Source organism: Taudactylus pleione, unplaced genomic scaffold (assembly GCF_031769625.1).
Source record: "Taudactylus pleione unplaced genomic scaffold, aTauple2 ptg001014l, whole genome shotgun sequence".
Classification (NCBI taxonomy): Eukaryota; Metazoa; Chordata; class Amphibia; order Anura; family Myobatrachidae; genus Taudactylus; species Taudactylus pleione.
In genome coordinates, this window is record NW_028285415.1 from 350,599 (window position 1) to 372,841 (window position 22,243).

At 39.8% G+C, this 22,243-nt stretch overlaps 1 protein-coding gene across 6 annotated transcripts in view; it reads right to left on the reverse strand.

The window, feature by feature from the left end:
- STK36 (serine/threonine kinase 36) overlaps positions 1-22,243 on the reverse strand; it is a 203,616-nt gene that overhangs the window by 180,257 nt on the left and 1,116 nt on the right. The gene's annotated exons all lie outside the window — the stretch shown is intronic.

A 22,243-nucleotide genomic window follows, 5' to 3' on the forward strand; every position in this document is an offset into this window, starting at 1 on the left:
CACAGTTACTCTATCACACTGAGTACACAGAGGAGTAATAATGACACTGTTACTCTATCACACTGAGTACAGAGGGGAGTAATAATGGCACTGTTACTCTATCACACTGAGTACAGAGGGGAGTAATAATGACACTGTTACTCTATCACACTGAGTACAGAGGGGAGTAATAATGACACTGTTACTCTATCACACTGAATACACAGAGGAGTAATAATGACACAGTTACTCTATCACACTGAGTACACAGAGGAGTAATAATGGCACTGTTACTCTATCACACTGAGTACACAGAGGAGTAATAATGACACAGTTACTCTATCACACTGAGTACACAGAGGAGTAATAATGGCACTGTTACTCTATCACACTGAGTACACAGAGGAGTAATAATGACACTGTTACTCTATCACACTGAATACACAGAGGAGTAATAATGACACTGTTACTCTATCACACTGAGTACAGAGGGGAGTAATAATGGCACAGTTACTCTATCACACTGAGTACACAGAGGAGTAATAATGGCACAGTTACTCTATCACACTGAGTACAGAGAGGAGTAATAATGGCACAGTTACTCTATCACACTGAGTACACAGAGGAGTAATAATGACACTGTTACTCTATCACACTGAGTACAGAGGGGAGTAATAATGGCACTGTTACTCTATCACACTGAGTACAGAGGGGAGTAATAATGACACTGTTACTCTATCACACTGAATACACAGAGGAGTAATAATGACACAGTTACTCTATCACACTGAGTACAGAGGGGAGTAATAATGGCACTGTTAATCTATCACACTGAGTACAGAGGGGAGTAATAATGACACTGTTACTCTATCACACTGAATACACAGAGGAGTAATAATGACACAGTTACTCTATCACACTGAGTACAGAGAGGAGTAATAATGGCACTGTTACTCTATCACACTGAGTACAGAGGGGAGTAATAATGGCACTGTTACTCTATCACACTGAGTACAGAGGGGAGTAATAATGACACTGTTACTCTATCACACTGAGTACACAGAGGAGTAATAATGACACAGTTACTCTATCACACTGAGTACAGAGAGGAGTAATAATGGCACAGTTACTCTATCACACTGAGTACACAGAGGAGTAATAATGACACAGTTACTCTATCACACTGAGTACACAGAGGAGTAATAATGACACAGTTACTCTATCACACTGAGTACACAGAGGAGTAATAATGACACAGTTACTCTATCACACTGAGTACACAGAGGAGTAATAATGACACAGTTACTCTATCACACTGAGTACACAGAGGAGTAATAATGGCACAGTTACTCTATCACACTGAGTACACAGAGGAGTAATAATGGCACAGTTACTCTATCACACTGAGTACACAGAGGAGTAATAATGGCACAGTTACTCTATCACACTGAGTACACAGAGGAGTAATAATGGCACAGTTACTCTATCACACTGAGTACAGAGAGGAGTAATAATGGCACTGTTACTCTATCACACTGAGTACAGAGAGGAGTAATAATGGCACTGTTACTCTATCACACTGAGTACACAGAGGAGTAATAATGACACAGTTACTCTATCACACTGAGTACACAGAGGAGTAATAATGACACAGTTACTCTATCACACTGAATACACAGAGGAGTAATAATGACACAGTTACTCTATCACACTGAGTACAGAGAGGAGTAATAATGGCACAGTTACTCTATCACACTGAGTACACAGAGGAGTAATAATGGCACAGTTACTCTATCACACTGAGTACAGAGGGGAGTAATAATGGCACAGTTACTCTATCACACTGAGTACAGAGAGGAGTAATAATGACACAGTTACTCTATCACACTGAATACACAGAGGAGTAATAATGACACAGTTACTCTATCACACTGAATACACAGAGGAGTAATAATGACACAGTTACTCTATCACACTGAGTACACAGAGGAGTAATAATGACACAGTTACTCTATCACACTGAATACACAGAGGAGTAATAATGACAGTTACTCTATCACACTGAGTACAGAGAGGAGTAATAATGACACAGTTACTCTATCACACTGAGTACACAGAGGAGTAATAATGGCACAGTTACTCTATCACACTGAGTACAGAGAGGAGTAATAATGGCACAGTTACTCTATCACACTGAGTACAGAGAGGAGTAATAATGACACAGTTACTCTATCACACTGAGTACACAGAGGAGTAATAATGACACTGTTACTCTATCACACTGAGTACAGAGGGGAGTAATAATGGCACTGTTACTCTATCACACTGAGTACAGAGGGGAGTAATAATGACACTGTTACTCTATCACACTGAGTACAGAGGGGAGTAATAATGACACTGTTACTCTATCACACTGAATACACAGAGGAGTAATAATGACACAGTTACTCTATCACACTGAGTACACAGAGGAGTAATAATGGCACTGTTACTCTATCACACTGAGTACACAGAGGAGTAATAATGACACAGTTACTCTATCACACTGAGTACACAGAGGAGTAATAATGGCACTGTTACTCTATCACACTGAGTACACAGAGGAGTAATAATGACACTGTTACTCTATCACACTGAATACACAGAGGAGTAATAATGACACAGTTACTCTATCACACTGAGTACAGAGAGGAGTAATAATGGCACAGTTACTCTATCACACTGAGTACACAGAGGAGTAATAATGGCACAGTTACTCTATCACACTGAGTACAGAGAGGAGTAATAATGGCACAGTTACTCTATCACACTGAGTACAGAGAGGAGTAATAATGGCACAGTTACTCTATCACACTGAGTACAGAGAGGAGTAATAATGGCACTGTTACTCTATCACACTGAGTACACAGAGGAGTAATAATGACACAGTTACTCTATCACACTGAGTACACAGAGGAGTAATAATGACACTGTTACTCTATCACACTGAGTACAGAGGGGAGTAATAATGGCACTGTTACTCTATCACACTGAGTACAGAGGGGAGTAATAATGACACTGTTACTCTATCACACTGAATACACAGAGGAGTAATAATGACACAGTTACTCTATCACACTGAGTACAGAGAGGAGTAATAATGGCACTGTTACTCTATCACACTGAGTACACAGAGGAGTAATAATGACACAGTTACTCTATCACACTGAGTACACAGAGGAGTAATAATGACACAGTTACTCTATCACACTGAGTACACAGAGGAGTAATAATGACACTGTTACTCTATCACACTGAGTACACAGAGGAGTAATAATGACACAGTTACTCTATCACACTGAGTACACAGAGGAGTAATAATGACACAGTTACTCTATCACACTGAATACACAGAGGAGTAATAATGACAGTTACTCTATCACACTGAGTACACAGAGGAGTAATAATGGCACAGTTACTCTATCACACTGAGTACACAGAGGAGTAATAATGGCACAGTTACTCTATCACACTGAGTACAGAGAGGAGTAATAATGGCACAGTTACTCTATCACACTGAGTACAGAGAGGAGTAATAATGGCACTGTTACTCTATCACACTGAGTACACAGAGGAGTAATAATGACACTGTTACTCTATCACACTGAGTACAGAGGGGAGTAATAATGGCACAGTTACTCTATCACACTGAGTACAGAGAGGAGTAATAATGACACAGTTACTCTATCACACTGAAAACACAGAGGAGTAATAATGACACAGTTACTCTATCACACTGAATACACAGAGGAGTAATAATGACACAGTTACTCTATCACACTGAGTACACAGAGGAGTAATAATGACACAGTTACTCTATCACACTGAATACACAGAGGAGTAATAATGACAGTTACTCTATCACACTGAGTACAGAGAGGAGTAATAATGACACAGTTACTCTATCACACTGAGTACACAGAGGAGTAATAATGGCACAGTTACTCTATCACACTGAGTACAGAGAGGAGTAATAATGGCACAGTTACTCTATCACACTGAGTACAGAGAGGAGTAATAATGACACAGTTACTCTATCACACTGAGTACACAGAGGAGTAATAATGACACTGTTACTCTATCACACTGAGTACAGAGGGGAGTAATAATGGCACTGTTACTCTATCACACTGAGTACAGAGGGGAGTAATAATGACACTGTTACTCTATCACACTGAGTACAGAGGGGAGTAATAATGACACTGTTACTCTATCACACTGAATACACAGAGGAGTAATAATGACACAGTTACTCTATCACACTGAGTACACAGAGGAGTAATAATGGCACTGTTACTCTATCACACTGAGTACACAGAGGAGTAATAATGACACAGTTACTCTATCACACTGAGTACACAGAGGAGTAATAATGGCACTGTTACTCTATCACACTGAGTACACAGAGGAGTAATAATGACACTGTTACTCTATCACACTGAATACACAGAGGAGTAATAATGACACTGTTACTCTATCACACTGAGTACAGAGGGGAGTAATAATGGCACAGTTACTCTATCACACTGAGTACACAGAGGAGTAATAATGGCACAGTTACTCTATCACACTGAGTACAGAGAGGAGTAATAATGGCACAGTTACTCTATCACACTGAGTACACAGAGGAGTAATAATGACACTGTTACTCTATCACACTGAGTACAGAGGGGAGTAATAATGGCACTGTTACTCTATCACACTGAGTACAGAGGGGAGTAATAATGACACTGTTACTCTATCACACTGAATACACAGAGGAGTAATAATGACACAGTTACTCTATCACACTGAGTACAGAGGGGAGTAATAATGGCACTGTTAATCTATCACACTGAGTACAGAGGGGAGTAATAATGACACTGTTACTCTATCACACTGAATACACAGAGGAGTAATAATGACACAGTTACTCTATCACACTGAGTACAGAGAGGAGTAATAATGGCACTGTTACTCTATCACACTGAGTACAGAGGGGAGTAATAATGGCACTGTTACTCTATCACACTGAGTACAGAGGGGAGTAATAATGACACTGTTACTCTATCACACTGAGTACACAGAGGAGTAATAATGACACAGTTACTCTATCACACTGAGTACAGAGAGGAGTAATAATGGCACAGTTACTCTATCACACTGAGTACACAGAGGAGTAATAATGACACAGTTACTCTATCACACTGAGTACACAGAGGAGTAATAATGACACAGTTACTCTATCACACTGAGTACACAGAGGAGTAATAATGACACAGTTACTCTATCACACTGAGTACACAGAGGAGTAATAATGACACAGTTACTCTATCACACTGAGTACACAGAGGAGTAATAATGGCACAGTTACTCTATCACACTGAGTACACAGAGGAGTAATAATGGCACAGTTACTCTATCACACTGAGTACACAGAGGAGTAATAATGGCACAGTTACTCTATCACACTGAGTACACAGAGGAGTAATAATGGCACAGTTACTCTATCACACTGAGTACAGAGAGGAGTAATAATGGCACTGTTACTCTATCACACTGAGTACAGAGAGGAGTAATAATGGCACTGTTACTCTATCACACTGAGTACACAGAGGAGTAATAATGACACAGTTACTCTATCACACTGAGTACACAGAGGAGTAATAATGACACAGTTACTCTATCACACTGAATACACAGAGGAGTAATAATGGACACAGTTACTCTATCACACTGAGTACAGAGAGGAGTAATAATGGCACAGTTACTCTATCACACTGAGTACACAGAGGAGTAATAATGGCACAGTTACTCTATCACACTGAGTACAGAGAGGAGTAATAATGGCACAGTTACTCTATCACACTGAGTACAGAGAGGAGTAATAATGGCACAGTTACTCTATCACACTGAGTACAGAGAGGAGTAATAATGGCACTGTTACTCTATCACACTGAGTACACAGAGGAGTAATAATGACACAGTTACTCTATCACACTGAGTACACAGAGGAGTAATAATGACACTGTTACTCTATCACACTGAGTACAGAGGGGAGTAATAATGACACTGTTACTCTATCACACTGAATACACAGAGGAGTAATAATGGCACTGTTACTCTATCACACTGAGTACACAGAGGAGTAATAATGACACAGTTACTCTATCACACTGAGTACACAGAGGAGTAATAATGACACAGTTACTCTATCACACTGAGTACACAGAGGAGTAATAATGACACTGTTACTCTATCACACTGAGTACACAGAGGAGTAATAATGACACTGTTACTCTATCACACTGAGTACACAGAGGAGTAATAATGACACAGTTACTCTATCACACTGAGTACACAGAGGAGTAATAATGACACAGTTACTCTATCACACTGAGTACACAGAGGAGTAATAATGGCACAGTTACTCTATCACACTGAGTACACAGAGGAGTAATAATGACACTGTTACTCTATCACACTGAGTACACAGAGGAGTAATAATGACAGTTACTATATCACACTGAGTACACAGAGGAGTAATAATGGCACTGTTACTCTATCACACTGAGTACAGAGAGGAGTAATAATGACACAGTTACTCTATCACACTGAGTACACAGAGGAGTAATAATGACACTGTTACTCTATCACACTGAGTACAGAGGGGAGTAATAATGACACAGTTACTCTATCACACTGAGTACAGAGAGGAGTAATAATGGCACTGTTACTCTATCACACTGAGTACAGAGGAGTAATAATGGCACAGTTACTCTATCACACTGAGTACACAGAGGAGTAATAATGGCACAGTTACTCTATCACACTGAGTACAGAGGAGTAATAATGGCACAGTTACTCTATCACACTGAGTACACAGAGGAGTAATAATGGCACAGTTACTCTATCACACTGAGTACAGAGGAGTAATAATGGCACAGTTACTCTATCACACTGAGTACAGAGGAGTAATAATGGCACAGTTACTCTATCACACTGAGTACAGAGAGGAGTAATAATGACACAGTTACTCTATCACACTGAGTACAGAGAGAAGTAATAATGGCACAGTTACTCTATCACACTGAGTACACAGAGGAGTAATAATGGCACAGTTATTCTATCACACTGAGTACAGAGAGGAGTAATAATGGCACAGTTACTCTATCACACTGAGTACACAGAGGAGTAATAATGGCACAGTTACTCTATCACACTGAGTACAGAGAGGAGTAATAATGGCACAGTTACTCTATCACACTGAGTACAGAGAGGAGTAATAATGGCACTGTTACTCTATCACACTGAGTACACAGAGGAGTAATAATGACACAGTTACTCTATCACACTGAGTACACAGAGGAGTAATAATGACACTGTTACTCTATCACACTGAGTACAGAGGGGAGTAATAATGGCACAGTTACTCTATCACACTGAGTACAGAGAGGAGTAATAATGACACAGTTACTCTATCACACTGAATACACAGAGGAGTAATAATGACACAGTTACTCTATCACACTGAATACACAGAGGAGTAATAATGACACAGTTACTCTATCACACTGAGTACACAGAGGAGTAATAATGGCACTGTTACTCTATCACACTGAGTACAGAGAGGAGTAATAATGGCACTGTTACTCTATCACACTGAGTACACAGAGGAGTAATAATGGCACTGTTACTCTATCACACTGAGTACACAGAGGAGTAATAATGACACAGTTACTCTATCACACTGAGTACACAGAGGAGTAATAATGACACTGTTACTCTATCACACTGAGTACAGAGGGGAGTAATAATGGCACAGTTACTCTATCACACTGAGTACAGAGAGGAGTAATAATGACACAGTTACTCTATCACACTGAATACACAGAGGAGTAATAATGACACAGTTACTCTATCACACTGAATACACAGAGGAGTAATAATGACACAGTTACTCTATCACACTGAGTACACAGAGGAGTAATAATGGCACTGTTACTCTATCACACTGAGTACAGAGAGGAGTAATAATGGCACTGTTACTCTATCACACTGAGTACACAGAGGAGTAATAATGACACAGTTACTCTATCACACTGAGTACACAGAGGAGTAATAATGACACAGTTACTCTATCACACTGAGTACACAGAGGAGTAATAATGACACAGTTACTCTATCACACTGAGTACACAGAGGAGTAATAATGACACAGTTACTCTATCACACTGAGTACACAGAGGAGTAATAATGACACAGTTACTCTATCACACTGAGTACACAGAGGAGTAATAATGACACAGTTACTCTATCACACTGAGTACACAGAGGAGTAATAATGACACAGTTACTCTATCACACTGAGTACACAGAGGAGTAATAATGGCACAGTTACTCTATCACACTGAGTACACAGAGGAGTAATAATGACACTGTTACTCTATCACACTGAATACACAGAGGAGTAATAATGGCACTGTTACTCTATCACACTGAGTACACAGAGGAGTAATAATGGCACTGTTACTCTATCACACTGAGTACAGAGAGGAGTAATAATGGCACAGTTACTCTATCACACTGAGTACAGAGGAGTAATAATGGCACTGTTACTCTATCACACTGAGTACACAGAGGAGTAATAATGGCACAGTTACTCTATCACACTGAGTACAGAGAGGAGTAATAATGGCACTGTTACTCTATCACACTGAGTACAGAGAGGAGTAATAATGGCACAGTTACTCTATCACACTGAGTACAGAGGAGTAATAATGGCACTGTTACTCTATCACACTGAGTACACAGAGGAGTAATAATGGCACAGTTACTCTATCACACTGAGTACAGAGAGGAGTAATAATGACACAGTTACTCTATCACACTGAGTACAGAGAGGAGTAATAATGACACAGTTACTCTATCACACTGAGTACAGAGGAGTAATAATGGCACTGTTACTCTATCACACTGAGTACACAGAGGAGTAATAATGACACAGTTACTCTATCACACTGAGTACAGAGAGGAGTAATAATGGCACAGTTACTCTATCACACTGAGTACAGAGAGGAGTAATAATGGCACTGTTACTCTATCACACTGAGTACAGAGGAGTAATAATGGCACAGTTACTCTATCACACTGAGTACAGAGAGGAGTAATAATGACACAGTTACTCTATCACACTGAGTACAGAGAGGAGTAATAATGGCACTGTTACTCTATCACACTGAGTACAGAGGAGTAATAATGGCACAGTTACTCTATCACACTGAGTACACAGAGGAGTAATAATGGCACAGTTACTCTATCACACTGAGTACAGAGGAGTAATAATGGCACAGTTACTCTATCACACTGAGTACACAGAGGAGTAATAATGGCACAGTTACTCTATCACACTGAGTACAGAGGAGTAATAATGGCACAGTTACTCTATCACACTGAGTACAGAGGAGTAATAATGGCACAGTTACTCTATCACACTGAGTACAGAGAGGAGTAATAATGACACAGTTACTCTATCACACTGAGTACAGAGAGGAGTAATAATGGCACAGTTACTCTATCACACTGAGTACACAGAGGAGTAATAATGACACAGTTACTCTATCACACTGAGTACACAGAGGAGTAATAATGGCACAGTTACTCTATCACACTGAGTACAGAGAGGAGTAATAATGGCACAGTTACTCTATCACACTGAGTACACAGAGGAGTAATAATGACACTGTTACTCTATCACACTGAGTACAGAGAGGAGTAATAATGACACAGTTACTCTATCACACTGAATACACAGAGGAGTAATAATGACACAGTTACTCTATCACACTGAGTACACAGAGGAGTAATAATGACACAGTTACTCTATCACACTGAATACACAGAGGAGTAATAATGACAGTTACTCTATCACACTGAGTACAGAGAGGAGTAATAATGACACAGTTACTCTATCACACTGAGTACACAGAGGAGTAATAATGGCACAGTTACTCTATCACACTGAGTACAGAGAGGAGTAATAATGACACAGTTACTCTATCACACTGAGTACAGAGAGGAGTAATAATGACACAGTTACTCTATCACACTGAGTACACAGAGGAGTAATAATGACACTGTTACTCTATCACACTGAGTACAGAGGGGAGTAATAATGGCACTGTTACTCTATCACACTGAGTACAGAGGGGAGTAATAATGACACTGTTACTCTATCACACTGAGTACAGAGGGGAGTAATAATGACACTGTTACTCTATCACACTGAATACACAGAGGAGTAATAATGACACAGTTACTCTATCACACTGAGTACACAGAGGAGTAATAATGGCACAGTTACTCTATCACACTGAGTACAGAGAGGAGTAATAATGGCACTGTTACTCTATCACACTGAGTACAGAGAGGAGTAATAATGACACAGTTACTCTATCACACTGAGTACACAGAGGAGTAATAATGGCACTGTTACTCTATCACACTGAGTACAGAGGAGTAATAATGGCACTGTTACTCTATCACACTGAGTACAGAGAGGAGTAATAATGGCACAGTTACTCTATCACACTGAGTACAGAGGAGTAATAATGGCACTGTTACTCTATCACACTGAGTACACAGAGGAGTAATAATGGCACAGTTACTCTATCACACTGAGTACAGAGAGGAGTAATAATGACACAGTTACTCTATCACACTGAGTACAGAGAGGAGTAATAATGACACAGTTACTCTATCACACTGAGTACAGAGAGGAGTAATAATGACACAGTTACTCTATCACACTGAGTACAGAGGAGTAATAATGGCACTGTTACTCTATCACACTGAGTACACAGAGGAGTAATAATGACACAGTTACTCTATCACACTGAGTACAGAGAGGAGTAATAATGGCACAGTTACTCTATCACACTGAGTACAGAGAGGAGTAATAATGGCACTGTTACTCTATCACACTGAGTACAGAGGAGTAATAATGGCACAGTTACTCTATCACACTGAGTACAGAGAGGAGTAATAATGACACAGTTACTCTATCACACTGAGTACAGAGAGGAGTAATAATGGCACTGTTACTCTATCACACTGAGTACAGAGGAGTAATAATGGCACAGTTACTCTATCACACTGAGTACACAGAGGAGTAATAATGGCACAGTTACTCTATCACACTGAGTACAGAGGAGTAATAATGGCACAGTTACTCTATCACACTGAGTACACAGAGGAGTAATAATGGCACAGTTACTCTATCACACTGAGTACAGAGGAGTAATAATGGCACAGTTACTCTATCACACTGAGTACAGAGGAGTAATAATGGCACAGTTACTCTATCACACTGAGTACAGAGAGGAGTAATAATGACACAGTTACTCTATCACACTGAGTACAGAGAGGAGTAATAATGGCACAGTTACTCTATCACACTGAGTACACAGAGGAGTAATAATGGCACAGTTATTCTATCACACTGAGTACAGAGAGGAGTAATAATGGCACAGTTACTCTATCACACTGAGTACACAGAGGAGTAATAATGACACTGTTACTCTATCACACTGAGTACAGAGAGGAGTAATAATGACACAGTTACTCTATCACACTGAGTACAGAGAGGAGTAATAATGGCACAGTTACTCTATCACACTGAGTACAGAGAGGAGTAATAATGGCACAGTTACTCTATCACACTGAGTACAGAGAGGAGTAATAATGGCACAGTTACTCTATCACACTGAGTACACAGAGGAGTAATAATGACACAGTTACTCTATCACACTGAGTACACAGAGGAGTAATAATGACACTGTTACTCTATCACACTGAGTACAGAGGGGAGTAATAATGGCACAGTTACTCTATCACACTGAGTACAGAGAGGAGTAATAATGACACAGTTACTCTATCACACTGAATACACAGAGGAGTAATAATGACACAGTTACTCTATCACACTGAATACACAGAGGAGTAATAATGACACAGTTACTCTATCACACTGAGTACACAGAGGAGTAATAATGGCACTGTTACTCTATCACACTGAGTACAGAGAGGAGTAATAATGGCACTGTTACTCTATCACACTGAGTACAGAGAGGAGTAATAATGACACAGTTACTCTATCACACTGAGTACACAGAGGAGTAATAATGACACAGTTACTCTATCACACTGAGTACACAGAGGAGTAATAATGACACTGTTACTCTATCACACTGAGTACACAGAGGAGTAATAATGACACAGTTACTCTATCACACTGAGTACACAGAGGAGTAATAATGACACAGTTACTCTATCACACTGAGTACACAGAGGAGTAATAATGACACAGTTACTCTATCACACTGAGTACACAGAGGAGTAATAATGGCACAGTTACTCTATCACACTGAGTACACAGAGGAGTAATAATGACACTGTTACTCTATCACACTGAATACACAGAGGAGTAATAATGACAGTTACTCTATCACACTGAGTACACAGAGGAGTAATAATGACACAGTTACTCTATCACACTGAGTACACAGAGGAGTAATAATGGCACAGTTACTCTATCACACTGAGTACAGAGAGGAGTAATAATGGCACTGTTACTCTATCACACTGAGTACAGAGAGGAGTAATAATGACACAGTTACTCTATCACACTGAGTACACAGAGGAGTAATAATGGCACTGTTACTCTATCACACTGAGTACAGAGGAGTAATAATGGCACTGTTACTCTATCACACTGAGTACAGAGAGGAGTAATAATGGCACAGTTACTCTATCACACTGAGTACAGAGGAGTAATAATGGCACTGTTACTCTATCACACTGAGTACACAGAGGAGTAATAATGGCACAGTTACTCTATCACACTGAGTACAGAGAGGAGTAATAATGACACAGTTACTCTATCACACTGAGTACAGAGAGGAGTAATAATGACACAGTTACTCTATCACACTGAGTACAGAGAGGAGTAATAATGACACAGTTACTCTATCACACTGAGTACAGAGGAGTAATAATGGCACTGTTACTCTATCACACTGAGTACACAGAGGAGTAATAATGACACAGTTACTCTATCACACTGAGTACAGAGAGGAGTAATAATGGCACAGTTACTCTATCACACTGAGTACAGAGAGGAGTAATAATGGCACTGTTACTCTATCACACTGAGTACAGAGGAGTAATAATGGCACAGTTACTCTATCACACTGAGTACAGAGAGGAGTAATAATGACACAGTTACTCTATCACACTGAGTACAGAGAGGAGTAATAATGGCACTGTTACTCTATCACACTGAGTACAGAGGAGTAATAATGGCACAGTTACTCTATCACACTGAGTACACAGAGGAGTAATAATGGCACAGTTACTCTATCACACTGAGTACAGAGGAGTAATAATGGCACAGTTACTCTATCACACTGAGTACACAGAGGAGTAATAATGGCACAGTTACTCTATCACACTGAGTACAGAGGAGTAATAATGGCACAGTTACTCTATCACACTGAGTACAGAGGAGTAATAATGGCACAGTTACTCTATCACACTGAGTACAGAGAGGAGTAATAATGACACAGTCTATCACACTGAGTACAGAGAGGAGTAATAATGGCACAGTTACTCTATCACACTGAGTACACAGAGGAGTAATAATGGCACAGTTATTCTATCACACTGAGTACAGAGAGGAGTAATAATGGCACAGTTACTCTATCACACTGAGTACACAGAGGAGTAATAATGACACTGTTACTCTATCACACTGAGTACAGAGAGGAGTAATAATGACACAGTTACTCTATCACACTGAGTACACAGAGGAGTAATAATGGCACAGTTACTCTATCACACTGAGTACAGAGAGGAGTAATAATGGCACAGTTACTCTATCACACTGAGTACAGAGAGGAGTAATAATGGCACTGTTACTCTATCACACTGAGTACACAGAGGAGTAATAATGACACAGTTACTCTATCACACTGAGTACACAGAGGAGTAATAATGACACTGTTACTCTATCACACTGAGTACAGAGGGGAGTAATAATGGCACAGTTACTCTATCACACTGAGTACAGAGAGGAGTAATAATGACACAGTTACTCTATCACACTGAATACACAGAGGAGTAATAATGACACAGTTACTCTATCACACTGAATACACAGAGGAGTAATAATGACACAGTTACTCTATCACACTGAGTACACAGAGGAGTAATAATGGCACTGTTACTCTATCACACTGAGTACAGAGAGGAGTAATAATGGCACTGTTACTCTATCACACTGAGTACACAGAGGAGTAATAATGACACAGTTACTCTATCACACTGAGTACACAGAGGAGTAATAATGACACAGTTACTCTATCACACTGAGTACACAGAGGAGTAATAATGACACTGTTACTCTATCACACTGAGTACACAGAGGAGTAATAATGACACAGTTACTCTATCACACTGAGTACACAGAGGAGTAATAATGACACAGTTACTCTATCACACTGAGTACACAGAGGAGTAATAATGACACAGTTACTCTATCACACTGAGTACACAGAGGAGTAATAATGGCACAGTTACTCTATCACACTGAGTACACAGAGGAGTAATAATGACACTGTTACTCTATCACACTGAATACACAGAGGAGTAATAATGACAGTTACTCTATCACACTGAGTACACAGAGGAGTAATAATGGCACTGTTACTCTATCACACTGAGTACACAGAGGAGTAATAATGACACAGTTACTCTATCACACTGAATACACAGAGGAGTAATAATGACACAGTTACTCTATCACACTGAATACACAGAGGAGTAATAATGACACAGTTACTCTATCACACTGAGTACACAGAGGAGTAATAATGACACAGTTACTCTATCACACTGAATACACAGAGGAGTAATAATGACAGTTACTCTATCACACTGAGTACAGAGAGGAGTAATAATGACACAGTTACTCTATCACACTGAGTACACAGAGGAGTAATAATGGCACAGTTACTCTATCACACTGAGTACAGAGAGGAGTAATAATGGCACAGTTACTCTATCACACTGAGTACAGAGAGGAGTAATAATGGCACAGTTACTCTATCACACTGAGTACACAGAGGAGTAATAATGACACTGTTACTCTATCACACTGAGTACAGAGGGGAGTAATAATGGCACTGTTACTCTATCACACTGAGTACAGAGGGGAGTAATAATGACACTGTTACTCTATCACACTGAGTACAGAGGGGAGTAATAATGACACTGTTACTCTATCACACTGAATACACAGAGGAGTAATAATGACACAGTTACTCTATCACACTGAGTACACAGAGGAGTAATAATGGCACTGTTACTCTATCACACTGAGTACACAGAGGAGTAATAATGACACAGTTACTCTATCACACTGAGTACACAGAGGAGTAATAATGGCACTGTTACTCTATCACACTGAGTACACAGAGGAGTAATAATGACACTGTTACTCTATCACACTGAATACACAGAGGAGTAATAATGACACAGTTACTCTATCACACTGAGTACAGAGAGGAGTAATAATGGCACAGTTACTCTATCACACTGAGTACACAGAGGAGTAATAATGGCACAGTTACTCTATCACACTGAGTACAGAGAGGAGTAATAATGGCACAGTTACTCTATCACACTGAGTACAGAGAGGAGTAATAATGGCACAGTTACTCTATCACACTGAGTACAGAGAGGAGTAATAATGGCACTGTTACTCTATCACACTGAGTACACAGAGGAGTAATAATGACACAGTTACTCTATCACACTGAGTACACAGAGGAGTAATAATGACACTGTTACTCTATCACACTGAGTACAGAGGGGAGTAATAATGGCACTGTTACTCTATCACACTGAGTACAGAGGGGAGTAATAATGACACTGTTACTCTATCACACTGAATACACAGAGGAGTAATAATGACACAGTTACTCTATCACACTGAGTACAGAGAGGAGTAATAATGGCACAGTTACTCTATCACACTGAGTACACAGAGGAGTAATAATGGCACTGTTACTCTATCACACTGAGTACAGAGAGGAGTAATAATGGCACTGTTACTCTATCACACTGAGTACACAGAGGAGTAATAATGACACAGTTACTCTATCACACTGAGTACACAGAGGAGTAATAATGACACAGTTACTCTATCACACTGAATACACAGAGGAGTAATAATGACACAGTTACTCTATCACACTGAGTACAGAGAGGAGTAATAATGGCACAGTTACTCTATCACACTGAGTACACAGAGGAGTAATAATGGCACAGTTACTCTATCACACTGAGTACAGAGAGGAGTAATAATGGCACAGTTACTCTATCACACTGAGTACAGAGAGGAGTAATAATGGCACAGTTACTCTATCACACTGAGTACAGAGAGGAGTAATAATGGCACAGTTACTCTATCACACTGAGTACAGAGAGGAGTAATAATGGCACAGTTACTCTATCACACTGAGTACACAGAGGAGTAATAATGACACAGTTACTCTATCACACTGAGTACACAGAGGAGTAATAATGACACTGTTACTCTATCACACTGAGTACAGAGGGGAGTAATAATGGCACTGTTACTCTATCACACTGAGTACAGAGGAGTAATAATGACACAGTTACTCTATCACACTGAGTACAGAGGAGTAATAATGGCACTGTTACTCTATCACACTGAGTACACAGAGGAGTAATAATGACACAGTTACTCTATCACACTGAGTACACAGAGGAGTAATAATGACACAGTTACTCTATCACACTGAGTACACAGAGGAGTAATAATTACACAGTTACTCTATCACACTGAGTACACAGAGGAGTAATAATGACACTGTTACTCTATCACACTGAGTACACAGAGGAGTAATAATGACACTGTTACTCTATCACACTGAGTACAGAGGGGAGTAATAATGGCACTGTTACTCTATCACACTGAGTACACAGAGGAGTAATAATGACACAGTTACTCTATCACACTGAGTACACCGAGGAGTAATAATGACACAGTTACTCTATCACACTGAGTACACCGAGGAGTAATAATGACACAGTTACTCTATCACACTGAGCACACAGAGGAGTAATAATGGCACAGTTACTCTATCACACTGAGTACAGAGAGGAGTAATAATGGCACAGTTACTCTATCACACTGAGTACAGAGAGGAGTAATAATGACACAGTTACTCTATCACACTGAGTACAGAGAGGAGTAATAATGACACAGTTACTCTATCACACTGAGTACACAGAGGAGTAATAATGGCACAGTTACTCTATCACACTGAGTACACAGAGGAGTAATAATGACACAGTTACTCTATCACACTGAGTACACAGAGGAGTAATAATGACACAGTTACTCTATCACACTGAGTACAGAGGAGTAATAATGGCACTGTTACTCTATCACACTGAGTACACAGAGGAGTAATAATGGCACAGTTACTCTATCACACTGAGTACAGAGAGGAGTAATAATGGCACTGTTACTCTATCACACTGAGTACAGAGAGGAGTAATAATGACACAGTTACTCTATCACACTGAGTACAGAGGAGTAATAATGGCACAGTTACTCTATCACACTGAGTACAGAGAGGAGTAATAATGGCACAGTTACTCTATCACACTGAGTACACAGAGGAGTAATAATGACACAGTTACTCTATCACACTGAGTACACAGAGGAGTAATAATGACACAGTTACTCTATCACACTGAGTACAGAGGAGTAATAATGGCACTGTTACTCTATCACACTGAGTACACAGAGGAGTAATAATGACACAGTTACTCTATCACACTGAGTACAGGGGGGAGTAATAATGGCACTGTTACTCTATCACACTGAGTACACAGAGGAGTAATAATGGCACTGTTACTCTATCACACTGAGTACAGGGGGAGTAATAATGGCACTGTTACTCTATCACACTGAGTACACAGAGGAGTAATAATGGCACAGTTACTCTATCACACTGAGTACAGAGGAGTAATAATGGCACAGTTACTCTATCACACTGAGTACAGAGGAGTAATAATGGCACAGTTACTCTATCACACTGAGTACAGAGAGGAGTAATAATGACACAGTTACTCTATCACACTGAGTACAGAGAGGAGTAATAATGACACAGTTACTCTATCACACTGAGTACAGAGGAGTAATAATGGCACAGTTACTCTATCACACTGAGTACAGAGAGGAGTAATAATGGCACAGTTACTCTATCACACTGAGTACACAGAGGAGTAATAATGACACAGTTACTCTATCACACTGAGTACAGAGAGGAGTAATAATGGCACTGTTACTCTATCACACTGAGTACAGAGAGGAGTAATAATGGCACAGTTACTCTATCACACTGAGTACAGAGGAGTAATAATGGCACTGTTACTCTATCACACTGAGTACACAGAGGAGTAATAATGACACAGTTACTCTATCACACTGAGTACAGAGAGGAGTAATAATGGCACAGTTACTCTATCACACTGAGTACAGAGGAGTAATAATGGCACTGTTACTCTATCACACTGAGTACACAGAGGAGTAATAATGACACAGTTACTCTATCACACTGAGTACAGAGAGGAGTAATAATGGCACAGTTACTCTATCACACTGAGTACAGAGAGGAGTAATAATGGCACTGTTACTCTATCACACTGAGTACACAGAGGAGTAATAATGGCACAGTTACTCTATCACACTGAGTACACAGAGGAGTAATAATGGCACTGTTACTCTATCACACTGAGTACACAGAGGAGTAATAATGGCACTGTTACTCTATCACACTGAGTACAGAGGAGTAATAATGGCACAGTTACTCTATCACACTGAGTACACAGAGGAGTAATAATGACACAGTTACTCTATCACACTGAGTACAGAGAGGAGTAATAATGGCACAGTTACTCTATCACACTGAGTACAGAGAGGAGTAATAATGGCACAGTTACTCTATCACACTGAGTACACAGAGGAGTAATAATGGCACAGTTACTCTATCACACTGAGTACACAGAGGAGTAATAATGGCACAGTTACTCTATCACACTGAGTACAGAGAGGAGTAATAATGACACAGTTACTCTATCACACTGAGTACAGAGAGGAGTAATAATGACACAGTTACTCTATCACACTGAGTACAGAGGAGTAATAATGGCACTGTTACTCTATCACACTGAGTACACAGAGGAGTAATAATGACACAGTTACTCTATCACACTGAGTACAGAGAGGCGTAATAATGGCACAGTTACTCTATCACACTGAGTACAGAGGAGTAATAATGGCACAGTTACTCTATCACACTGAGTACAGAGGAGTAATAATGGCACAGTTACTCTATCACACTGAGTACACAGAGGAGTAATAATGGCACAGTTACTCTATCACACTGAGGACAGAGGAGTAATAATGGCACAGTTACTCTATCACACTGAGTACAGAGGAGTAATAATGGCACAGTTACTCTATCACACTGAGTACAGAGAGGAGTAATAATGGCACTGTTACTCTATCACACTGAGTACACAGAGGAGTAATAATGGCACAGTTACTCTATCACACTGAGTACACAGAGGAGTAATAATGGCACTGTTACTCTATCACACTGAGTACAGAGGAGTAATAATGGCACTGTTACTCTATCACACTGAGTACAGAGGAGTAATAATGGCACAGTTACTCTATCACACTGAGTACACAGAGGAGTAATAATGACACAGTTACTCTATCACACTGAGTACAGAGAGGAGTAATAATGGCACTGTTACTCTATCACACTGAGTACAGAGAGGAGTAATAATGGCACAGTTACTCTATCACACTGAGTACAGAGGAGTAATAATGGCACAGTTACTCTATCACACTGAGTACACAGAGGAGTAATAATGGCACAGTTACTCTATCACACTGAGTACAGAGAGGAGTAATAATGACACAGTTACTCTATCACACTGAGTACAGAGAGGAGTAATAATGACACAGTTACTCTATCACACTGAGTACAGAGGAGTAATAATGGCACTGTTACTCTATCACACTGAGTACACAGAGGAGTAATAATGACACAGTTACTCTATCACACTGAGTACAGAGAGGAGTAATAATGGCACAGTTACTCTATCACACTGAGTACAGAGAGGAGTAATAATGGCACTGTTACTCTATCACACTGAGTACAGAGGAGTAATAATGGCACTGTTACTCTATCACACTGAGTACACAGAGGAGTAATAATGACACAGTTACTCTATCACACTGAGTACAGAGAGGAGTAATAATGACACAGTTACTCTATCACACTGAGTACAGAGGAGTAATAATGGCACTGTTACTCTATCACACTGAGTACACAGAGGAGTAATAATGGCACAGTTACTCTATCACACTGAGTACAGAGAGGAGTAATAATGACACAGTTACTCTATCACACTGAGTACAGAGGAGTAATAATGGCACTGTTACTCTATCACACTGAGTACACAGAGGAGTAATAATGACACAGTTACTCTATCACACTGAGTACAGAGGAGTAATAATGGCACTGTTACTCTATCACACTGAGTACACAGAGGAGTAATAATGGCACAGTTACTCTATCACACTGAGTACAGAGGAGTAATAATGGCACAGTTACTCTATCACACTGAGTACACAGAGGAGTAATAATGGCACAGTTACTCTATCACACTGAGGACAGAGGAGTAATAATGGCACAGTTACTCTATCACACTGAGTACAGAGGAGTAATAATGGCACAGTTACTCTATCACACTGAGTACAGAGAGGAGTAATAATGGCACTGTTACTCTATCACACTGAGTACACAGAGGAGTAATAATGGCACAGTTACTCTATCACACTGAGTACACAGAGGAGTAATAATGGCACTGTTACTCTATCACACTGAGTACAGAGGAGTAATAATGGCACTGTTACTCTATCACACTGAGTACAGAGGAGTAATAATGGCACAGTTACTCTATCACACTGAGTACAGAGAGGAGTAATAATGACACAGTTACTCTATCACACTGAGTACAGAGAGGAGTAATAATGGCACTGTTACTCTATCACACTGAGTACAGAGAGGAGTAATAATGGCACAGTTACTCTATCACACTGAGTACAGAGGAGTAATAATGGCACAGTTACTCTATCACACTGAGTACACAGAGGAGTAATAATGACACAGTTACTCTATCACACTGAGTACACAGAGGAGTAATAATGGCACAGTTACTCTATCACACTGAGTACACAGAGGAGTAATAATGGCACTGTTACTCTATCACACTGAGTACAGAGAGGAGTAATAATGACACAGTTACTCTATCAGACTGAGTACAGAGAGGAGTAATAATGACACAGTTACTCTATCACACTGAGTACACAGAGGAGTAATAATGGCACAGTTACTCTATCACACTGAGTACACAGAGGAGTAATAATGGCACAGTTACTCTATCACACTGTACACAGAGGAGTAATAATGGCACAGTTACTCTATCACACTGAGTACACAGAGGAGTAATAATGGCACAGTTACTCTATCACACTGAGTACAGAGAGGAGTAATAATGGCACAGTTACTCTATCACACTGAGTACAGAGGAGTAATAATGGCACTGTTACTCTATCACACTGAGTACACAGAGGAGTAATAATGACACAGTTACTCTATCACACTGAGTACAGAGAGGAGTAATAATGACACAGTTACTCTATCACACTGAGTACAGAGGAGTAATAATGGCACTGTTACTCTATCACACTGAGTACACAGAGGAGTAATAATGGCACAGTTACTCTATCACACTGAGTACAGAGAGGAGTAATAATGACACAGTTACTCTATCACACTGAGTACAGAGGAGTAATAATGGCACTGTTACTCTATCACACTGAGTACACAGAGGAGTAATAATGACACAGTTACTCTATCACACTGAGTACAGAGAGGCGTAATAATGGCACAGTTACTCTATCACACTGAGTACAGAGGAGTAATAATGGCACAGTTACTCTATCACACTGAGTACAGAGGAGTAATAATGGCACAGTTACTCTATCACACTGAGTACACAGAGGAGTAAT